We start from the raw sequence: 7,080 nt of genomic DNA, 5'->3' as shown, positions 1-7,080 counted from the left end.
TTGAGAATCATCGGGCTTTGAAAATTTAGACAAAAACTCCCCAACGGTATCTTTACCAATGGAGCTATTTAAAAAGGTATGTAAATCTGGATATGTATTATGTTTATAACATTGAACAGATTCAGTCTCCTGTACACTAATATTTTGAGGGACCAGAGATGAGAAATCAGTTACCGAGGCCAAGCCGTCCCTCATGGATGACCCCTCGCCTGCTTAAATTGTCTCCGCTTTGTGCTGGAGTATTAGGTCTTACTTCCGGCGATGGAAATCTGTTTTGCGACGGAAATTGTTGGGATGGAACAAAATGGTTGGGGAAATTAAAGTTACCTCGTGGCCTAAATGGAATACGAGGGGCAAAAAATTTTTGACTTTGTGGCCTATTTTGACCTTGATTGGAGAAATTGTTAAGGGGTTGACCCCCATTGTAAATCCGACAATTAATCATTAAGTGGTTTGTTCTACCACAAAAAACACAAGAAGTGTTATTATAATTTTGAGAGACTTTTTGCTCGGGTTTGGGCAAAACAGTTTTCTCATTAACGGAAGAGACGCGGATGTATAACGGACATTCAACAAGTGGGTGTGGACTCTCCCCACAAAGACGACAATTTGACATTAATTTAGTGACACATGTTGTTAAAGATCGTAAATTTTCGGCCAAGGCATCTATTTGCGCTTGAGCAATAGACACAGCATTCACAGCGTTTGTCAATTTTGGTTGACCTGTTACATGTAAACAGTGTAACTTATTAGCCTTGTCGACTAAATCGGTAAACTTTGACGTGTCGACATCAAGTAGTTTGTCCTTGATATTCAATGGTAAAGCCGCCAAAAATTGGTATGATTTTATTTGTGTGAGAGCAGCACTATACGTAATAAAAGGATATGCTGAGTGAGCCGCACGTTCAACACGATGTGCTAAACTCTGAATACTCTCATGAGTTTCAAATTTGATGTTTTGAAATTCTGAAAGGGACACAGAAGAAGGGGTATGCATTTTGAAAAATGCACGTAATTTGTCACAAGCCTGGTTAAAAGTCCTAGACTCCAAGCAACTGGGATTGGTCGCAAAAAAATACAAGGCAGAGCCAGAAAGTTTTGACTTCAAAAACATAAGAGTCGTGGGATCATCCCAACCGTTTAAATTCTGCAAGTCCTTAATTTGTGATGTAAAAAATTCAACAGTTTCCGGCTCGCCTGAATATGAGGGAATGGGGAAGTTAAAATTCCTACTCGCCACAGCACCTTGAGGTGACTCATTGGCCATATTCACATCTTGGGGTGGGTCGGTTTGAGTACTACCAGTTGACATGGCAACAAATGTGCCGTCTTTTACTTTAGCACAAAAATCAATGAGCATCTAATATACTTTTCACTTTATTCACACGGTCAGGGCTCGGAGTTGTCCTGGAATTCCTGATTTTTTTTTTCATGTCCTGGAATGTCCTTGAATGTTTAAAAATGTCCTGGAATTCCTGGAATTTCAAGCCTTTCTTTTTGTTTGAATGAATAAAAAATAAAGTTTTCCCCGTTGAAAAAAAAAAAGCGTGAAAACTGCAATCCCATCGCCGGGCTGTATTCATTTGCCGTCAACCGTCTCCTCAGCTGATCACGTGGGCCATCTAGGTTCAGCGCATGCACTGTGTGCGAAACGATCGTGCGCCTCTCGAGGATTGGAGGGTTCACGTTCACACCTTCGCCGCTGTAAAAATACTGGTAGAAAAGAAAGTTCTACGGAGGGAGGGAATGAAGCGGTGCGGGGATTCAAGATGTTCCCTGAATTTTCTATCTGCTCTGCGAGTGTAGGTGCGCGGTGGCGCAGAATGAAGCGAAATGAAATGAACCGTTGTTGTGCATCGTGTTCGCGTAGCTCGTGTAGATTATCGCCATCGCAGCTTCTGAGTGCTGTCCGCGTTGCACGTGGTCTATTATGTAAACAATCTTAATTTCTTATCTTATGTTTTATAAAGGTTCAACATGCTCTAAAAATTTTAGTAATTTATAAAATGCTTATTCAATGCACAGTTTTGTTAAACATATTATCCTGAGTGCAAAAAAATATTATTTAAAAATTACTTTCTTAATAGAAAAAAATCCTTAGTGATTTTGCTAACATGGAAGCACAAAAAAGGATCATTCAGAAAAAACACTTCAAAGTTTTGCTTTTCCATTAAAACACATAGCGGGAATGAACTAAAATCATGCATAACTTTTTAAATAATTGAGCTAGATTGATATTTTTTCTGTGTGTTCAAAGCAATTTTAAAATCCATTAAAATTTTTTTGGGTCAAAAGGTCATTTTTGAGGTTATGTGACTCCTTAAAGCCCATTGCAATTATAGTTTTTTAGTTGGCAAATATCACTAGGTTCCTAATTTTTTTTCTAAAATTTTGGTCATAATTTTTTTTTAAATGTTAATTCAATTTCAAAAATTTATTTTGTTGGAAATTTCAATTTGAATTGTTTTTAAAAATATTTTTTTTTTTTTTAAATATTGTTTTAGTACAATTGGGGATTTCCCTGAAATTTTCATTTACTAATATTGTTCCGGCAAAGGCAAGCTTAAATTTTCCTTCCTTTATAATTCATGTTTATTCCTCATCTTTGGGTTACAAAAAGCCTGTTAATAACATTTGAATAACTTATGGAAATTTATTAATCTTTGGAGAACATATAAATACATAACATTTGGAATATTCTGCTTGTGTATCCTACTTTTTCAATTCACAGTAAAGCTCAGTGATGTTTTTAAGAGGTAAGTTGCTAGATTGTTCATTTTGTTGGTCCTTATTTCATCAAGATCTTTGTAAAGTTGTTAATGAATTTAAAAAATCAAGAGAATTGCTTCTCATTAAAAATGTATTAATATATAATATGTTCATGAGTGTATAATGTATATATGTAACAATGTTTCAACAAACATCTAAACTAAAATGTGTTGCTATCATAATTATTTAGAAAATAGTTTGACATCTCATGAACAGAGTATTTTTTGAAATTTACATGCAAGTTGATATTACTTTAGCTGATAACTTTTTTCTTCTTTTTTGAGAACTGTTAAAAATACTGAATTTTCATGGGTCTAGCAGCTGCAGTTGCTAGTTTTATTTCATTGTTTATGTCAAGGGTTCCCAATCTTTGCTGCGGCACCCTGGGATTCCCTAGGAGAAGACGAAGTGTCCATGGTATCACTAAATCTGCATGTAACACATAGAGTAGGGTGCTAGGAGGAAATTCTAATTCCTCATAGTACCCTCTAATTCCTCATATAGGGGTACCAGAAATCGGAAGAATTTGCGAACCCCTGGTTTATTTTCCTTCTAAATCCATCTTATGGCCTCATCTGCTAGCTGGAGATCATAGTTTTCATTTTATAGTGATGAAAATTAGTAGATATATTTATTGCTGGGACTAAGCAGTACTGCCAGTGTTTCCTGGATAAATAATTAAGTAAATAAACAGATTGAATTAACCATTTATTCTTCTGTGCCATAATAGTTATATATTGTAGGTTCCACTTGCTCCGAAAGTAATCTGTAAAGTCATGAATGATGTCCTGGAATTGTCCTGGAATTTTATTAAAATTATGTCCTGGAATTTTTAAATTTGAACTCCTACCCCTGCACGGTGCAATCATGAGAAACAAAAAATTTTAAATGCAAACATTGTTGAAAGCACATGCACACATGAGAATAAATGCAACTAATAAAATAAAAATTGACATCACATTTTCAACTAAATTAAAAATATAAAATTAATATATCCCCCCATTAACATCACAGGAATACAAAAAGCCATATGAAAAAATCAACAACAAAAAGTGCATATGCATTCAACTTCAGAAAAAAAAGGCATTCAAGACCTGGTCAAAAACGGCGCCATTTTGTCATGATGCGCGCGATTAATTTTGCAAAGTTATTCGAAAACCAAAAAGATAACGATTTTAGGCCGTGGAAGTGGAAGCATCGCAGCCGCGCATAACCTCAGATCAACGACTGCCTTGAATGCCAAAGAACAAAATTTAAGACTTACCCTGGGTTGCGTGTTTGTCGACAATAGTAAGGACAAAATTCATTACCGTACATTCTTTATTTTATGTTAAACTTCAGAGCAGACACGAAGACAAGAATTTTGCATGGTGATCACCAGAAAAAATTTCTCACTTGGTTAAAAAAAAAAAAAAAAAAAAAAAAAATGCGAGGAATACAGACTTAAGAGTTCAAAAAAGTGGAGTTGGGGTTTGCAAAGTTCGTTAAAGATCAAAAAAACGGAGAGTTCATTCGGATGCTGGTGAAAAATTCAAATTAAAATGGACGGAGGACGGACAGTTCACTATGAAGATGGTGGGGTGTAATTCAGGGATGGATCATGATCAAAGATGTCAGTTGCAGACCAGTGTACGTTGAAAAAAAAAAATGGCGCGTAGGTTGGTAATCTCCATGGTGACAATGTTGAGATCATCACACGATTAAAAATGAATCAGGGTAATTTTCGGGGTAATCGCGGCTCCATATCATCACCCCATGCTATGTTGATCATCAAAAAGGGTAGTTAATTAAGGGCACGATTCCGGTACATTCTGCGTGCCGCCATCGGACGCATTCATACCCACAGGTGATGCATTTCCTATGCTCTCATCTTCGGCTGCGACGAAGTATAACGATCTTGATTACATGATTACGTAACACAAATAAGAAATAAGAAACTTTCACCTCATTTTGAGGTCTTAACCATATTGCGGAGAGCCACGGCCGTCCCATGACGCCGCGCACTGATGCTTCTTCATCGCCATCGTTGGATAGCAACGGAGCCGCGCGAAGCACGTCCGATTGCACTGGAAGCAGCAAGCAGAGTGAAGTGGGGTGGGAAAATGAATCGGCAAATGAGCGATCAGATCCGGGTACGCGGCGATGTGCGGGAACCAATGAGTGCGTTTGACGCCCAAACTACGAAGGGAAGGGGACGCTACACCATTTTAATAGCCGACAAGAAGATGCAAAAAAATCGGATTGACGCTTGAAAAAAATGTCAAAAAGCTAAACGATGGGAAAAGTGAATAAGTCACATATTTGATATCATAAAGTGCGCGAAATTCAACGGGGAACGCGGGGAAAACGTGGAATGCACAAGAAAATAAAGAAACAACAAAATGGGGGAAGAAAACGATTAAAATGACCGAAAACAAGGAAAAAATATAAATGGGTAAAAAATGTGATATGCATTATCACATACACTGGCAAAGCAAAAGAGAAAAAAAAGAAAATTTTAAGTCCAGCTCCAATTAACCAAAACTTTACACAACAAATTCATACATCATATATATTCAAATGCATAAAGAGTTGTAACATCCAAAAAAACATGAGATACAGTTTTATACTATCGTCAAGGTAGAAAATGGGTAAGTCAAAGAAAATGAACTGTTTGCATTTTCTTTTTGCATGTCATGATTGCACCCTGCTCACAAAACAATTTTCCACACGTGACCAACCAAAAGGACAAAAAAAGTACACACAGTTGTGATTACATGCACAACACATAGCATACCAAGAGTTAAAAAAAAAAACATTCAAAAAAAAAAAAAAAAAAAACTACACAACTACCCAACACATGTAGAAGGTATGAATACAAAAAATGCAATAACCCTCAAATATGACCATTCTCGATATGCATTAAATTATACAGAAACACCTTAATTAAAAAAAGGCGAAAAAAAAAACATTACAATCATTATCTTGACTATCTACGTCAAGTGTTACACATTAGGGTAACATAAGTAAAAAAATTTCAGGCAGATTTTTTTTTTTTTTTTTATAAACAGTTCATATTCATAAAGAGTTCCACAGCGTAGTGCACCAGATTACCAAGAGCACACTCAGTAGTAAATTTGTATTTTTTTTTTTTTTTTTTTTTGAAAAAAAATTTTTGAATTTTGAAGACACATTAAGATTGAGACGGACAAATTAATAAGCATGAAGAGTAAGACATAATAAGGAAAACCGGTTGTAGATATTAGGACATAATCGAGAGATTGACATTATTTTGTGGAGGAAAAATTGTTACGCACATGTTGACATACATATGTTGGTACCAACAGCAAAAAATATGACAGCGTCCTGTCATACGTAAAAATAAAAAAAACACACATAAGAATACATTTCCAAAAAATAGAAAAAATGAGATCGACTTGCAGTGTATTAACAATAAATTCTCATCATTGTGCCCCTCAATGAAAACAAACATGGGGGAGAAAAAATTTACATTCACAAAAGACCTAGAGAGTCACACGCTAAATGATACGGATTCTGGAATTACAATCACGACCAGCACGACTGCCAGTACATAACAGCAAGTGGCACGCCCTATGACTAAATTACTTACGACTACGGAGAAAGTAACGGGTTTTTTGATTGGCATGCTGAGGTTGGTGGGACGCATTGTTATCAGTGTTAACAGACATTAAATTGCTTTTGCGAGGTGGGGCTAAACGTAAACGATTGATATGAATTACAAAAGGTTGCGCAGAGTCATCGCCTAAGAGTTTAATTTTACAATACATCCCCTACTTTGCTTACAACAGTATAAGGACCATCAAATCTAGGTTTAAAAGTGTCAGCCGACTTCATGTATACAACATCATTCTGTTTAAAATTTCAACTGTGAGAAGCAGGCCATTGCCTATTGTTTTGATTGATCTGTTTGAGTTGTAAAGAAGAGTACGCCTCCTCATAGATTAGGCGAAGATCCTGCAGAACATTTTGTATATAATGTGAGGTGTTAAGAAATCGAGGTTGCACGTCATTATCAAAAGTGTCAAAAAACAAGGATAGTTCCCTTCCCAAGTGCAACATGTTAGGAGTGAAACCAGTAGATGAATGAATTGTCCCATTATATATAGACATGTGAACCATAACAGCAACCTCTAAAGACACATTCTGCTCAAGTAAAGACAGTAAACTAGACTTGATTTGACTGTTAATTCTCTCAGAAATCGAATTAGACTGGGGATGAGCACGAGAAGAATGCTGAATTGTAACACCTAAGGCCTTGTTCAGAGAGTGAAATACATCACTGTCAATCAT

Source organism: Uloborus diversus, chromosome 9, assembly GCF_026930045.1.
Source record: "Uloborus diversus isolate 005 chromosome 9, Udiv.v.3.1, whole genome shotgun sequence".
Taxonomy (NCBI): Eukaryota; Metazoa; Arthropoda; class Arachnida; order Araneae; family Uloboridae; genus Uloborus; species Uloborus diversus.
The sequence above is the reverse complement of the archived record's forward strand: the minus strand, read 5'-3'. Positions refer to the sequence as shown.